Here is a 17667-nt window from a genome sequence, read left to right on the forward strand (position 1 = left end):
TGGTGTTTCCAGCAACCAGCCCTCACCTTGAAGCTATCCAGGGACCCCCAAGAGTTATCTCATTAGCATAAACTCAGGTGTGGTCAAAAGAGGTGCATTATGAATAACAAAAACAGTCCTATCATTCGGGAAATTCTAAGAGTTTTAGGAGCTCTGTACTGTGAACCTGGGACAAACACCAAATACATATATTTTTATTATACCATACAGGCCCAGCCAGCCTCCTCCCTTATAAGACCCCACTCTGGTCTCCACACCCTGGGTCTTACCGAAGGATTTCCACTTCTCTGAATTTGCCACAGTCTCTCTTACCTGCTGGCCTTCACCACTGCTTGTCAACCTTGACCCTCCACCCTTGCTCTGACCATCAGACCCAACCCTCTTAGATGGGGATGCCACCACACTCTTCAGGTTGGAACCTCTGGTAGTGAGGCAGGACAGCGCACCCCAAGAGCCTGCCTGAAAGCCTGGTCCCTATTAAGGCTGCCTCCTCTCCTCAGGGACGTGATCTTACCATCTTGGTAGGACTTGCTAGTGAAACTATCCCAGTCAGAACAGCAAAGAGCCTTGACCCTCAACATCCAAGTTCTCAGTATCTGTCTAGTCGTCAATTAGACCAAACCAGGACCCCCTTGTAGTGTGGTTTCTGCATAATCCAAAAAGGAGTTTTCCAAGGCTGACCTACTCTTTGTTTTCCTCACTTTTTAAGATTTTTCTGGCTGTGATAAAAGTAATGCATTCATAATATGTTTTCAGAAAGACAAATTGAAATAAATCTCACCTGCTATTATTCTTCCCAGGGAGAACATTGATTATCACCACCACCCATTTAGCACATTTGTTTCCTTTGCACGGACGCACTGTGATTCATTCCATGGCCCTCCTCCTTTGGACGGTTTCTTTAACATAGCTCTTGATAATTAGGGTCCTTTGTATAATCACCCACGAAGCTTCCACTTAATGCCACTTATATATGGTGGTTGCCATAAGAAAATATCATTTCATGGGCCATTAATGGGCTTAACAGTCTCATTAAAAAAAATAAAAATTCTCACAATTCATATTTTTTTAAATGGAGTTGAAGGAAAAGCAATACGCTATGATCCCTAATTTCACTTCAGCTAATATTTATTTAACACCTTCCTGGGCTAGAGGCTCTGTGCTTATTACCCCATTTGCCTTGCTCAGCACCCTACCGGGTAGGCACTAATACCCTTTCAAAATGGGGAAATGGGATCAACAAGGTTAGGTTCCTTTGCAAATTTCAGTGTTAGGAAACTGCAGAAGCATGATTCAGCCCCTGGGGGTCTGACACAAGGGTCTGTGTTCCTTCCACAGCCTCAGAGAAACCAACCAGTAAATTCAGCAACCGTGGTTAAGAACCAGGCTGTTGGGGTCAGCGGCTCCCCCCACCGCAAGCAAGCTGTGTGACCTTGGCCATATTCCTTTAGTCTGTGTCTCAATTTTCCCAGCTGTAAATGGGAACAATAACATAGTGACCCCGTTTTTCAGACGGTAGTAAGAATCAGGCCATGGACATAAAGACCCTAAAAGGGAGGCTGGCTCACATGAACCCTTTAGTCCTTATGCCCGTTATCCCCTCCAGCCCCCCTGCACTGAGCCTACCTAGAACAAGCCAGCCCGGGGTGTCTCCACGAGCTGCGCACGGTCGCCTGCACTGTGCATCAGGGACGTCAGCCTGCCCTCCAGGACACGCTTACGTGTACGAAGACAATGGACGGCATTATCTGGTTTCCCTGTCGAAAATGTAATCTTATATTTTGATACCGTGTGTATTTCCCCTCTAGCTCATTTACAATCTTTACAGATGAAATATTCAATTCTTCCTCTTCACACACAACCTGAGATTCCACACATGCTCTCCTCTGCTCTCCCCCTAGCCACAGGGTCTAGAATGTTCCTTCAATCCCTTTCTCCTGACCAACAGCCACCACTTGGGAGTCTTCCCTGGTCCCATCCTCTACCCTCCCCTGGCTGAGACCATGTGTCTCCTCTGTGCTCCCGCTGTCCTTAGGCCTTACCTTCAAAGCCAACATTTCTCACTTTCTTAGAACTATCTGTAACGGTATCTCTCCTTCCATTAGACACTGAGCTAATTGCATTCGAAATGCCAGTGAGTCCCATAATCCTGTCTCCTGCAGAGATGCAGCCTCTTTACTCCAGACAACCTACTTGATATCACCACAAAAATGTTGCACAGCTACTTGAAACTCTCTACATTTCCAGGGAATTCATGACCCTTCCCCCAAGCCTGGTTTTCCCTGGTGTTCCCTGGCTCAGTACATGATGTCTTCATTTAGGCATCCCCAGAAGCAAACCCCAAGACGAGGGCTCAAGGGTGAGTAGCTTATTTCGGTGATCTGGGAAACACCAGTAGGAGTAGGACAATTATATAGGAAAGAAAGTCAGCTACTAAAGGGGAGATTATTAATTTAGCCCTGACAATGAATGATTGGAGGTTAATCCCATGGAAAACATGGACACATAGTTCAAAATTATCCCACCTGCAGGTCAAGGGATTGTGAGTATTTATACATCAACTCCCAGAAGTCACTGGTTGAGGACTGCTCCAGAAGTGTAAGTTCCCCAGGACCTCAGTCCACCACACTCACATGGGCAATGCAGTCTCTGTGGTTCCAGATTCCCTCCCGTGCGGGATGGACACACGGCTGGGAAAGCTGGCTGGAGCATTCTGAAATGGTCAGGTGCAAGAGATGTGGGTGGGGCATGATTCACCCAGAACATCTGGGACACACTCTTGACACTTCTTCTTCCCCCAGTCCCTGTATCCAGCACAGCACCAAGCTCTGTCACTTTTGTCTCCTAACGTCTCTTGCATAGACCTTTATTCCATCCGCACGATCATCACTTGCATGGACTCCTGCCATCACTATTCACTCCCTTTCCCATAAGAGGCTTAAACATGTGACTTGCTGTCCCTCAAATGAGGAATGGAATTTCCCATTCCCTTGACATTAGACTCAGTCATGTGACTTTCAATCAAATATGACCAATTACATATGGCCCATCAAATATGTTGCTTCTGAGCAGAAGCTTAAAGAACCCTCTTGTGGACAATCATAGCTTTTCTTCCTCTGCCATGAGAACCATATCTCCCACATAAAATCTTCGCCATCATTCCACGTCCCAGACTGAAGACACCTGGAAAAGAGCCAGAGCTACCCACGGAGGATGTGTTGTGCAAGTGAGATATAAAGTTTCGCTGATGCAAGCCACTGAGATGTTGGGGTAAATGTTTCTTCAGCATAACCTAGTGAAAGTCAACTTCTATACCTCTAAACAGTCCCCTCTACACATTTTGGTCCCCTCCACTCTCCCACTGGGTGATCTTTTAAAAACACAGACCTGATTCTGTTACTCTCTTTCTTAAAAGCTTCCAGTGGTTTTCCATTGCTTCTAGAATAAGCATCAAAGGCTTGGCCACAGCTGTTGAGGCTCTGGCCCAGCCTCCCTGTCCAGTATCATCTGGCTCCACTCTGTCTTCTCTGCATTCCACACACCGCACCCTAGTTCATACCCGCAGGGTGCCAAATTCCACTCTCCCACAGTCTTGACACGTGCTTCTGCTCTTCCCTAGAATTCTCTTCCCCTCCTTTACTCTAGGTGTCCTTAAGTCTTATTCTTCTTTAGATCTCAGCTCAAAGGACTTTGTGTTCCTTCAAGGGGTACTTCGCAAGGGTCTACTAATGCTATGTTCTCTTCTAGCCTCTGAGGATATGTGACAACAATTCTCCGGGGAAGACTGTTCTTCCTCCCTCACAACAGGACCCTGTACTGATCTTCGGTGGGCCTTACAGCTCATGCAATCACATATCTCCCTATGTGATCTATGATCATCTGAATGCCACCTATCTCCCTCACTAGACTAGAAGCTTCGTGAAAACAGGGCCCCAAACCGTAGCATTCCCCACTGTCTCCTATGTTTAGCACAGAACTGGCACATGAAAGATCTTATTAAATATTCTTTTTTTTTTAATTTATTTTAGAAAGGAAGGGAGCGGGGAGAGGGAGAGAGGGAATCTTAAGCAGGCTCCACACCCAGCATGGATCCTGAGATCATGACCTGAGCCGAAATCAAGAGTCAGACGCTTAACTGACTGAGCCACCCAGGCACCTGGATCACATTATTAACTATTCTGAATGAAACAGAACTTACTCTGTGGCAGGCAGACCTCATAAGAACACTAAGAGCTGGGCACTATTATGATCCCCATCTATGGGTGAAATACACAAAGTTAAATGACTTGCTGAGGTCATCCACAGAAAATGTGATAGAGCTGAGATTCTAATCCAGGCCATCTGGCTCCAAAGACCATGCTCTTAGCTACTACATGAATGAATACATGAATGAATGCATGAATGAATGAATGAATGAAGCAAGCTCCTTGGAGCATGAAAAATGTGCCCTATTTATTGCTGCAGCCACGGTGCTGGCTAGGAAAGATCCAGCACTTACCAAGTATTTAATGAGGGCTTGATCCATCAATCAGCCCATTAATGAACAAATGAACGAGTTGCCCCAAGGGGTTTGCCATTTCCAGGGGTGGTGTTGTGGCAAGTCCCTTCTCTCTGAAGCTCAGCACACACAGATACCTTCGGTGGCACTGAGTCTTCGTGCCAACTGCAAAGATCTTTCTATGGGACTCCAAAGGCCCATGCATATGAGATCCTCATCCACTGGGTCTCCCCTAACCCTGGGACTCCTCTTCCCATCTTGGATGCCACGCCGAAAGCCCTGCCTCCCCAGAAAAATGTGAGGAGAGGAGCGTTTTACTCTTCTACTCAGCTGGGAAAGGAACCCAATTGCCTTGAGTCCCTGGGAACTCCAACCAGCATATGCAAGGAAAGAAGCGTGGCTTTAAAGCAAATGATGAGCCCCGAGGCTGCACCAACCAGGGCCTTGGAGAAACTCTGCCTTTGGGCTTTCCCCCAGGAAGCAGCTGGAGAAAAGCTACTTAAGGAGTCCCATCACATCTTTTCCAAAGCTGATCTGAAATGAATATCACACTAATATGCTTGGTTTGATTGGACACACCACTTTGCTTGGCTTCTAAAAAGGTGCACGGCAGAGAAAGTCAATTATATGGTTTCACTTATTTGTGGAACATAAGGAATAGCATGGAGGACATTAGGAGAAGGAAGGGAAAAATGGGGGGGTGGAATTGGAGGGAGAGATGAACCATGAGAGACTATGGACTCTGAGAAACAAACAGGGTTTTAGAGGGGGGGGGGGGATGGTGAGCCCGGTGATGGGTATTAAGGAGGGCACGTACTGCATGGAGCACTGGGTGTTATACGAAAACAATGGATCGTGGATCACCACATCAAAAACTAATGATGTATTGTATGGTGACTAACATAACATAATAAAATTAAAAAAAAAAAAAAAAAAGGTGCACAGCAGCACTGTCCAATCAGATTGCATACAAAATGCACCTGGAACTTTGCTACATGAACTCAGAACATTTCTTTCAAAACAGATTTAGGCCACTGAGACACTGTGTTGGAGCTCAACAGATGCCTCGGACCCTACAACAGCCCCCGGGGCCTGCGGCATAGGGGAGGTGGGCAGTTCTCTGTCAGGTCTGACCAGAAGATGCCAGGGGGAGCCCAGAGGAGAGGAACATCCCTGAGTCTGAGGCGGGGCTTCCTGGTGACTGTCACACTGGAGCTCCAGGCTTCCCACATCAGAGGGCTTTGGGGTTTTAATTTTTTTGTTTGTTTTTTTAAAAGATTTTATTTATTTGAGAGAGAGAGAGAAGGAGTGGGGGTGGGGAAGCAGAGGGAGAGGCAGAAGCAGACTCCCCCACTGAGCATGGAGCCTGATGTGGGGCTTAATCCCAGGACCCTGAGACAATGACCTGAGCCGAAGGCAGACACTTAACCGACTGAGCCACCCAGGTGCCCCTACTGGGGGCCTGCTGTAAAGCAAAAAGAAAGTGATGTTAAAAAAAAGAATTGTCTGGGGCCCCTGGGTGGCTCAGTCAGTTAAGCGTCTGCCTTTGGCTCAGGTCATGATCCCAGAGTCCTTGGATCGAGCCCCGCATTGGGCTCCCTGCTCGGCGGGAAGCCTGCTTCTCCCTCTCCCACTCTCCCTGCTTGTGTTCCCTCTCTCGCTGTGTCTCTCGCTGTCAAATAAATAAATAAAATCTTCAAAAAAAAAAACAGAATTGTCTTTATATTTTTCAAAAGACTCTTGCTGTCATTCGCCAATTAAACTAATAATAATAATGAATAATAATAACAATAATAATAATAACCATAAGCAAGGCACTCCTTGACCTGGCCCAGGCGTCCTCCCTTCCTTCTTGCTCACCACAGCCCCTGGCCTTCTGCTCACCTACTTGCAGTTCCCCAGCACCAGAAATGCCAAGCCTTCATTCTCCCGAAGCAACTTTTCTGGGAATTCTTCAGAACCAACCAAGGCCTCCCAGACTCAGAGCCTCCCACAAGCCTCCCAGGCGGGGCTGGCTGCCACTGCGCATGCCCTCCCAGCACCCTCCCAGTCTCCTGGTGAGGCCGTGAACGACAGCTGGGGCAGCAACGTTCTGACCGCGCTGCCTGGCACACAGGAGACATCAGTGACTGTTTGCTGGGAAATGACCGGTCAGAGAAATTGATGGATGAACAAACGATTGTATCTGACAACCTCACTTACCTGGAACACTAAAAATCAGAAGAGAAACAAAATCTGACTTTGCAGCAGAAATCTAGAACTAACCAAATCCTCCCACCACCACCCATTCATTTTACTCCTGGGAGGAAACCTGATCCACAGCCCATTTATTATGCATCTGGATAAAATTCTAACATATCTTAGAGGCTACAGGTGCCCGCTCCAAATGCCAGCTCTGCTTCTTCAATTTACTTCCAAAGCCCTACTTCCCTCTTTGGGGTGGTGTTCGCATTCATTCTTTCATTCTTTCAAAGATTCGACAAACACTTCTCAAGCACCTAAAATGTGCCAAGCAGTGCTCTAGGCACCCAAGAATAGAGCAGGGAAAACACAGACAACATTCTGATGTTCTAGAGGACAGGCGATGAACAAAAGAAATCAGTAAGATTATTACGTTAGATGGCAGGTGCCGCGGAGGAACATACCACGTAGAGGGTAGATAGGGAATGTGGAGGGAACTATAATTTTAACTGAGATGGTCAAGGGAGGCCCAAAGGCATTGCTGGTGGTACAAGGGTAGGACCCCTACCCCAGGGCCGCCTCGCTGGCCTATGACACCCCCACACCCATGTGCTTAGGACAGTGGCTCCCAGTGGGAAGATCAAGACCTAGAATTGAAATCCGGATCTGCCACTAACACCCGTATCATAATCTAAATAGGGGGCAGCCAGACATTTGCATGTCCATTCCAACTTGACTCAGCCCCTAATGACTTCCAGGAGTCCCGTGTTCGAGAGTTCTGTGACCAGACAGATGCAACTGGAAAGAGCCATGAGTTGGATCAGTAACGTCTGCCAGGAGCAGAAACCGGGGAGTGGAGGCATGCACAGCTCCCATCCGTCACCCTTGGGTTGGACGACCTGTAAATTCCCTTCCCGATCTCGTGTCAGATGATTATGTCTACACAGAAATGTCTGGATCATGAATAAAGGAGAAATGGAAATTCATGATTAGAGCAGTTTTATACACATCAATCTGTTTCCAAACACCAGATGTGGAGGGAACTATAATTTTAACTGGGATGGTCAAGGGAGGCCTCTGAACAGAGACCTGAAGAACGGGAGTGAGGGAGCCTTGGGGACAGCGCTCCAAGCAGAGCACACAGCAAGTGCAAAGGCCCTGAGGTCTGAATGAGATGCATGAGACTAAATTAAAAAAAAAAAAAAGAGGCAAACATGGCTGCTATTGATGGAGCCATAGGACAGGAGGAGAGAAGTAATGAGGGCAGAGCTTCCAAGCTCAGGAAACCACGGAGAGGACCTTGACTGGTGCTCTGAGTGCAAGGTGGGGAATGTTACCCATGTTGGAGCCGGGGAGTAACAGGAACTGATTTATGTCTTAATGGCCACACTGGCTGCTATGTCGAGACCAAGCCCAGAGGCAGCGAGGCCAGGTGGGCGGCCAGGTGGGCGGCAGTGATGGCTCGGACCAAGCGGTAGCTGAGGGGGCGGTAAGGAGTTGCCACATTCCAGACATGCCTTGAGTGTAGGGCCAACAGGATTGGCCGCGTGGTGGAAGACAGAGTGGGGGCAGGATGACTTCCAGCTTTCATCTTGCGCACCTGGTTGTTACAAGGAGATCTGGCGTGTGTCAGCGCCCCGAAAACGTCAGTGTTGGTATTATGGCCACGATCTGATTTGGTCTAAGACTTGATTATCTAACTGATCCACAGCAAGGTAGAAAAAGCAATTAAGGAGAGAGAGAGAGAGAGAGAGAGACGCTCCTTCCTGGGAGATGTGGGATTGGGAGGGAAAGAAACAGCAGTTGAGAAGAGAAGGCTGAACGAATTCATTAAGAGGGGACACAAGAAGTCACAAAAGCCACAGGCGCTCAGCACCAGTCAGTGGGGGACCAGCGTTCCAGCATGCCTTGGTAAGTCCTCAGGGATTGTCTTATGAAAGTTAATTTTCTTAATGCCAGTGAGTCATCCAAAAGATCAAATTCTGTTTATTGTATTCTGCTTAAAAGATCAGTAAAGTGTGTAACCCATTATAGAACAACTTCCATCTAAAATGCTCAAAATAAAATATTCGGCACTTAGAAGGATAATTCCTCAGATGCCTGGAAAAAAGGCTGCCCGCAGATTCTAGGAAGCGACATTTTATTGTACCGGCATAAATTCACCTACATTCAAAACGTGGGAGACACGTTCACATCCATTATCTCCTTTGATGCTCATAAAAGCCCTAGGAGATAGATAATTATCCCTAACTTCATAGGCATAAAACTTACAGGCCCAGAAATGGGAAGTGATTTGTTTGAAGCCACACCACAGGACGGATCCAGAGCCATCGCTGGTGGTACAAGGGAAGGGCCCCTACCTGAGGGCCCCCTCGCTGGCCTATGACACCCCCACACCCATGTGCTTAGGACAGTGGCTCCCAGTGGGAAGATCAAGACCTAGAATTGAAATCTGGATCTGCCACTAACACCCGTGTCATAATCTAAATAGGGGGCAGCCAAACATTTGCATGTCCATTCCAACTTGACTCAGCCCCTAATGACTTCCAGGAGTCCCGTGTTCGAGAGTTCCGTGACCAGACAGACGCAACTGGAAAGAGCCATGAGTTGGATCAGTAACGTCTGCCAGGAGCAGAAGCCAGGGAGTGGAGGCATGCACAGCTCCCATCCGTCATCCTTGAGTTGGACGACCTGTAAATTCCCTTCCCGATCTCGTGTTAGATGATTATGTCTACACAGAAATGTCTGGATCATGAATAAAGCAGAAATGGAAATTCATGAATAAAGCAGTTTTATACACATCAATCCGTTTCCACAACACCAGAGAGCCTCCACCAGAGGCTTTTTGTGCCGTAAGGACATTTTCAAATATTTATACTTCACATTTGCAGAATATCCTCAACTCTGTGAGGCTCCAGGTAATATACTTTGCTTATGCTTTTGTGTGTTTTCCAATTGCCAGTTGTAAAAATTTTATTTTAATCTTAAACTATTGCCAACAGGCCCTTGCTCATATTTCCAGGATGTATTACTGTTAATGGTGGAAGTAGTTTTACTGCCTAATCAGTTATCCTATAAATCCTAATTTGTTGAATAAATGACATTTTCACAGAGAAATAAAACCTTGGCCTAAAAGCAATAAATACAACCCACAGTGGGGGCAATGATGTCATTCCTACACCCAAATCTACCCAGAATCATCTTCACACTGAACAACTTACTGTTGGGACTGGTTGCTATGGCCTAATTATGACGTCTCTCTTTGGATCAAGGCTCTAATAAACAATATCGATGTGTTTGTGCGACAAAAGTCATCCTTGACCATCTCAAGAGGCAAAGGGCTAATTGGACTCTGATTCATGCCAGAAACCCTCTAATATTTATTCCTTCAAACAATAACATACCTATGAAATCAATGGGCAGCAAACAGAGGAGTCACCCTCTTTCGAGCCACAAATACATGTCAACCTGCATCCCCTACTCCATTTAACGCGCATGGTACCAATGGCAGGTGTTTTTCAAGACCTTGATCTTAAAGGTAAGGCAACAGAGGTAAGTTCATCGACTCAACAAATATTTCTGGAGCACATATTGGATGGTAGAGGTTGATTGTATAACAGGTTGGTTATACAGCTCAGACCCCAGCCACCTGATTCCAGTTAGCCTGAGCTTTTTCTCTGTGCTAGCACCTCTCACACCTATCTGATGCAGCCCACCTCCATCAGACTTATCCAGGATATTTGTAATAACATATCCTTGGCCTCACTCAGACTTCCTGAATCTGAATGATGTCTTCTCAGCAGAAAAAGTTAATAAAAATCATTGCTGTATATGAAATGACTATAACACTGGATAATTTGCCTAATGTTTTCTTTTTTAGAAGCAGAAAATCACAAGTTGAGCAGGAACCTGAAAAGTCATCTGTCCAACTCCCTATCTGATAGCTGAGCCCTGTCCATCCCTTCTTCGGCAGCACTGCCCAACTGGGGTGCCCACCGCCTGCCAGGGTCTCACTTAACCCCTGTGCCCTTACAGCCTCTCCGTGAAACTCCCGCTCAACAGTCTGAAGTCTTTGCTTAAACTGTGATGATCGGCGCCTGTGCATTTTTTCACTTACACGTTTGATGAGAAGGAACGCGGGTGACAGGACCCCGAGCCCAGGGGCTGTGCATCCTGCTTTATGTACATCGGCGCCTTTAATCTTCACAAAACCTGCAAGAAATGTAGGTGAGTGTAATTTATTTAAGGTAAAGTTCATAACTGGTATTGCTTTCCCAGACTCTCAGTTTAACAATGCATCAGCTAAAATGTAATACTCTGTTAAAGCAGCCTGAAAACAAAGGAAAAGGCAAAATTCCAAACCATCTTTGAAAACCAGAGACAGCAACAACTACTTAAAGAGGACTAATGGGATTTGTATTCACAACAAGGAAAGCTCGACCGAGATCACAAATGGCAGCAAGTATGTGTATCTCCTTGCGGCCACTGGCAGGCAGTTAGGGAATGAGCAGAGCATGCCTCACGCCTGTTATATATCACCTTCCGAAGGTAAGGCAAACAGGGGAGGTCAGAATGGGCTAAATACTCCATTTGGAAAGACTTTCTTCATTTTAAAAAAAAAATCACCAAACTTTCTAAAACCAGCATGAAAAGAACACTCAAGAGGATCACCGAAGTATTAACCTAATAAATTGGAAGAGGAGCATGGCTCTAAAAGTGATTTATTGTAAGAAATAAAATATGAAACACAAGGAGTTTGTAAACATGACCACATATTCCACACCCTCCTTCCTGGCCTTTTGGTGGTGCTTTTCCCTAGGAAACTCTGGACTGGCCTTGGACTCACCTTTAACCATTGAGACATTAGCAGATGACAGGCTTGCTTGGGCAACTGTGCTTGTCCCCTCTTGCTGCCCTGTGGAACCATGGGACTGCCATATGCAGAGGCCTGGGTTAGCTTAACCCAGGGCTGGAAGACCACATGTCTGAGGCCCTGCAGCATGCTTTCCAACTGCCAGACCAGTCCTAGACCATCCACACCCAGGCAAGCCAGGCGGGAGCAGAAGAACCACCCGACTAATCTACAGGAGAGTAAGAAATAATCAATGTGTTGTTCTAAGTCACTAAGTTCTGTGATGCTTATTTCTTTTAAGATAGCAAAAGCTAACTGATGACTTGGTTTCATCAATAATATGCAAAAGACAACACATTTTAAAAAGAACATAATAGGAAAAAAAAAAAAAGAAAGAAAGAAATTCAAGGGGCGGGTGCCTGGGTGGCTTAGTCAGTTGAACATGGACTCTTGGCTTTGGCTTGGGTCATGATCTCAGGGTCCTGGGATCAAGCCCTGCATTGGGCTCTGTGCTGGGTGTGGAGTCCACTTCAGATTCTCTCTCTTCCTTTCCCTCCACCCCTCCCCCCACTCATGCTCATTCACTCTCTGTCTCTCTCTCTCAAATAAATAAATATTAAAAACAAAAAAAAGAAATTCAAGAACACATTAAAACACACACACACACACACACACACACACACACACTTAGAAAAGATGAAAAGGCCATTACTCCAATCAGGAAAAACTGCAATGAGACTAAAAATATAATTAAAATTAGTATTGCAGACAGTAAAACAGAAATAACACACTGCAATAAATTAAATAATGTAAAGAACAGGCTATTGATATCATCTCAGAATAGACAGGGAAATGAATAAGAAATTAATGAAAGTTTGATATGTAAGACAAAATCCTAGATCATGAGCAGTGTTAGCTCCAGAAGAAAACAGAATAAACCACCACAGAATTTTAAAAAGGTGGCAGCGGTGGAGAGGAAAGAAAGTAAAATCTTCTTGAGTCTTCAGATCAATAAGGTTCTGAGTTCCAGAGAACACGAATGCAAGGGAACAGAGAAAAATCTATCCTTGTGGTTTATAAATTATAATATGAATAAAAACTACAAATTTCAGGGTGGCCCAAATAGTTTATTGACACAGAATCTAGAAGAGGAGACAAGAAGGACTGCCAAGAACAGAGCTGTAGAGGGAAGGGAGAAAAAAGGATTCAGTTACTGATGGTGTCCCTACTGTGTGCCTGGCGCCATGCTCAATGCTTTCTGTGTTTTTTTTCCACTTAATCATTTTTTAAAATTCCTTAAATAACCTCACACACAACCGCCACTACCACTCGAAAATAAAAATGTGCTCCTAAATTACTGGAGTCACACAGAAAATGCAAGATAATTATAAACGTTTTAGATATTAAAAATGAGAAAAATGGAAAGTGTCTAAAATCCTGCACAGGTAAACTCAGTTTTGAATACATCATTTTCAGTCATAAGCTAACAAACACATTTTAAAAAATAGCAGGAACATAATAGTTTACTGAAATACGTGTTAAAGAATTATAAAATAAAACCAAGTCCATAAATCAATTTTAGGGAAAATTTTAATTTTTTTAGGGAAATTTAAATGTAAAAAATTTTAGGAAAACTTTAAATTTAAAAAGGTGCCAAACATGTACAAATTTATTTTTATCTTTTTATATTTGATTTTTGTTAAGATTTTATTTTTTTAAGTAATCTCTACACCCAGTGCAGGGCTCGAACTCACAACTCCGAGATCAAGAGTCTCAAGCTCCACTGACTGAGCCAGCCAGGTACCCCCAAAATTTCTTTAGGTGAAGGTAGGAATTAAAATGGTTCAGCCACTTGGGAAAAAGTGGCAATTCACACACATACACACACAAAAATTTGTCCACTAATGTTCGGCAGCATTGTTCATAATAATCAAAAGGTAGAAACAACCCAAATTCCATTAACTGGTGAATGGATTAATGAAATGTGGTATATCCACACAATGGATTAGCATTTGGCAATGACAAGGAATGCATACAGACACATGCGACAGTATGAATGAACCTCGAAACATTCTATTAAGTGAAGGAAGCCAGACACAAAAAGCCACATATTATATGATTTAATTTATAGAAAAGGTCCAGAATAGGCAAATCCATGGAGACGGAAGGCAGATTAGTGGTTCCAGAGTCTGGTGGGAGGGGAAAATAGGAAGTAACTGCTAATGGGTACAGGGTTTCTTTTGGGGATGATGAAAATGCTCTAAAATTCGATAGTGATGATGGATGCATAACAAAATCTCTGTATTGTACATTTTTAAAGGATGAATTTTATGGTACGTGAATTGCATCTCAATAAAGCCATTATTTTTAAGCCAATGAGCATATAACTGACTCAACAGTATCAGTGAAAGAGAGCACACAGATCAGAAACAGAACCTCCTATAAATAAGAATATATGATAAAGGAAGAATAGCAAATAAATAGGGAGGAATAGATTATTCAAGACAGTGTAAAAAATGGCCTTGCTAAAAAAAAAAATACATCAAATTTAGATTCTCACCATTATACAGCAAAATAAATCCTGCTTAGATTAATGATTTGTATGTATGAAGAAACGAGGTAGAAACACAGGAGTATTTATTGCTCTGCGGAAGAGGGTAGACTTTCTCAGCACTAAAGTAGCACAAGCCACAAATTAGAACACTGAGAGATGTGCTATCTTACAATATAAATAAGCATCTATAGAACAGAAATGCCTACCACATTTAAAGGACAGCAGTAAAACTGAACAAAATGTACCTAATAAATTCTTCACACTAGTGTTTAATATTTTTGTTTAGAGTTCATTAAAAATGGATGAACCCTTAATTGGAAAATGAATAAATAATATTAACAGACAGAAGAAAATCAAAGAGCTAATGGATGTTCCGTTTTATAAATAATAACAAAGTGTGGGGGCATTTTCCCACCTATGCAGCTGGAAAATATTTACAAGCGAGTGCTGTTGAGGAAAGAAGTGATGATTTAGAAACTCTGGTTGCAAGTACCAGTCGGCACAGAGATGGTTGTACCATATGTCGCAAGTTCCAGAACATCTTAATAGCCAGGTAAGCATGGATCAGTACTTGAAACAAATTTGCTAAAATAAAATGCAAACTTTAGAGTAATTCCTTATCTGATCCATGTACTTCTAGGAAGCTAGCTTCGTAAAGATTCAGATAGGTCAAGAACTTGATTCATGCATATTGTAGCCGTTCGTTAGACAAAAGGTTATTGGCCATCTACTGTGCACCCAGGTCTGTTCGGTGTGGTAAGGATGATAGCGGAGAAGAGAACACACAGAAATCTCTGACATTACACAGCTTATATTCTAGACAGATGTAAATAAAATCTGCTAGGGCAGCTGCATCCCTAGAAAGCCCTCCTGTCCCCCTGGTCGTAGAGTTCCTGCTCTGTCATGGACGCCCGCAGGTGGGCTGCAAAGAGAGCTACGAAGATCCTCGCGTCCTGAACGTATTAACAAGTCTCTCCACCAGCCTCCTCCCCAGGTTCCCATCCAGCCCTTGGCCGCCGGCCCCGAGCCCGGGTGTACTTCTCACTCAGCTGCCCTCTCCTCCGCCTGACTTACCCAACCACGTGCACCACAGCAGCTCTGCCCGCTGGAGGACCTCCCGCTGTCATTGTCACTTGAATGGGGCCGCAGTACGGCCACGGTTCACTATGGCTCACAGCCCTGTCTCATGCTGACCCATCTACTAACCAGGCCCAAGCATCCATCCTCCGCCATCAGCTACTGGAGGAGCTGAAAAGAACAGGCTGATCCCCTTCCTACAGCATATGGTTCCTCTGGGAAGTGGTCACAAGTTCCTTGGGGAACCACTGGAGGGAACTGTTATTATATTTACTGGCTACCATTTTCAGGTCTCTTCTCTTCCATGAGGGGACTCCGTCTGCCCTTCAAACAACAGACTCTGGGTCCAAGAACTGCCTCAGGTCTAGAAACCGGGTGACAGACCCGTGTGTCCACCGTGATGGCTAGCTGCAGCCTTCTCTTCACCAGCCCTTGGCTTTTTCCAGTTTTACGAGTCAAGCTACATCCTTGGAGGCTACCTGCTCATCTTTCCTCCCTTTAGATCACTGTGGTCTATTAGCCATTGTTATCCCATAAGTAACTACATCCCTCTGAATTCCATGGTTAAGGGCTGATACCTGGCTTCTGCTGATCTAGAACCTGTCAAGCCCAGTTCCAGGGTGGGCATCATCCACTACTGTCAACCCTAGCCCATAAATGACCCTGAGCTTTTCAAAGTTTCTCTGCCCTCCCTCCGCCCCCCCACCCCGGGCAGTGTATTCTATTCCTTATTGGCTATGTGAAGAACATGTCCTCTGCATGCTCCCAGGGAACATAACCAAGGAGGGTGCCCTCCGGCCTCACACTATAAATCCAGTCTATTATTCCCACTCTCTTAGCCCTCTGACCTCCTCCTCATTTCTTTGCAAAGGTCACTCTGACATCTCCATCTCGTTTCCAAGCCAGGGAGGCATCCCAGCAGATTAGGATTGGCTCTAACATGGCCTCACCAGGACATCAAATCCTGAATCCTAGGAGGATGCCCTCAATCAACAAATCTCCTCCTGTCCTGCTGTGCACATTCTCCCCTCTAGCCTGACACCCTCGGGCACTGCTCTCACTGGTGCTGTGCTAATTCCAGCATGCACATATCATCCAGATCCCGTGCTCATTCCAGTAACTAAGCTGTCTCCTCCAGGAGCAAAGGAAATTAAAAAAAAAAATGGGGTCATTTCTAAAGAGGGAACCAAAGAAGACTTCAACAGACAAGACATCTGCTCTGAGCATCAGGAGCTGTGGAGATTTTCAGAAGACAGAGAGAGTCAGAGAGAGGGGAGGGCATGTCACGTGTGAACAAGATGTGGGGCACCCGATGGCCAGGCACACTGAGGGGAGAGCAGGTCGAGCGGTGGTGTGGTGGGAGCGGAGAGTGTGAACCGAAGTGCCGCCCCGGGAAGACGCTCAGGATGGAGACAAGGGTCGCGGACGGAGGGACACCTGTGTGTCAAATGAGGGTGCCCCCCTCCCCCACCCCAGGAGGATCACAGACAACAGTTTTGTGGGACTCAAAAATCTCACTTCAAAGCCTGCGGTTTGGAAGGACAGATATTCCTTCAGCTACCAAAACTGAGATCATCTTAAGGATGATCTCTCTCTCTGACTCTGTCTTCTGAAAAGCTCCACAGCTCCTGATGCTCAGAGCAGATGTCTTGTCTGTGAAGTCTTCAGAGTAGACGCTGTGGGGAGGCTGAAGCTCCATTCACAGGTGGGCGTCCATGTTTAGCCCAGGCGTGACTCTCTATTTCATCTGTGGGTGAGGATGGCTGCTTGACAGACACCTGCTAGTCATACTAGCTGCCATTGGTTTGGGGGGTTTTTTTTTGCTACTATGTTCTATACAGTTTACATCTATTTCTCTTTTTTTAAGATTATTTATTTATTTGAGAGAGAGAGAGAGAATGAGAGAGAAAGCACAAGAGTGGGGAGGGTCAGAGGGAGAAGCAGGCTCCCCGCTGAGCAGGAAGCCCAATGCTGGGCTCAATCCCACGACCCCGGGATCATGACCTGAACCAAAGGCAGATGCTTAACCAGCTGAGCCACCCAGGTGCCCCTTACGTCTATTTCTTTTATCTATTTCATCCAGGCAAATAAATGCATATATCACGATTTTACAGATGAGGAAGTTGAGTTTAGAGATGTTCAATGTTGGACCCAAGCTCTCACAACCAGGCCATGGCAGGGCTGGAATTCAGACCCTGGCTTCTCTTACCTCAAATGTGGCTCTTCCCCAGGTGCGACAAGGGGGATATGCTGACCTAAAGGCTGGAGCTCTCTGGGACCCGTGTCAGTGCACCTGTCTGATGGCCATCTGCCCACATAACTTCTCTGCATTATTGCAAGATAATAATAAAAAAAAACACCAACAACATGGAAGCACATCTCCAATGATCGTAGGCAACAAAATGGAAGGAGTGTCTGCGGTTTTGATGATTAGCACTCACATTATTTTCTTGTTATCCCTTTATCATTGTCACCATCTTCTTGATTTAAAATCGTAACACGCTG

At 45.3% G+C, this 17667-nt stretch overlaps 1 long non-coding RNA gene across 1 annotated transcript in view; it reads right to left on the minus strand.

Annotated features, from left to right (window-relative positions):
* The window catches only part of LOC116639569, a 153211-nt gene that overhangs the window by 95110 nt on the left and 40434 nt on the right, over positions 1–17667 (minus strand). The window contains exon 3 of the long non-coding RNA XR_004300871.1: positions 10797–10891. This is a non-coding gene — a long non-coding RNA (uncharacterized LOC116639569). The remainder of the gene's footprint in view (positions 1–10796; positions 10892–17667) is intronic.

This window comes from Phoca vitulina, unplaced genomic scaffold (assembly GCF_004348235.1).
Source record: "Phoca vitulina isolate PV1807 unplaced genomic scaffold, GSC_HSeal_1.0 scaffold18, whole genome shotgun sequence".
NCBI lineage: Eukaryota > Metazoa > Chordata > Mammalia > Carnivora > Phocidae > Phoca > Phoca vitulina.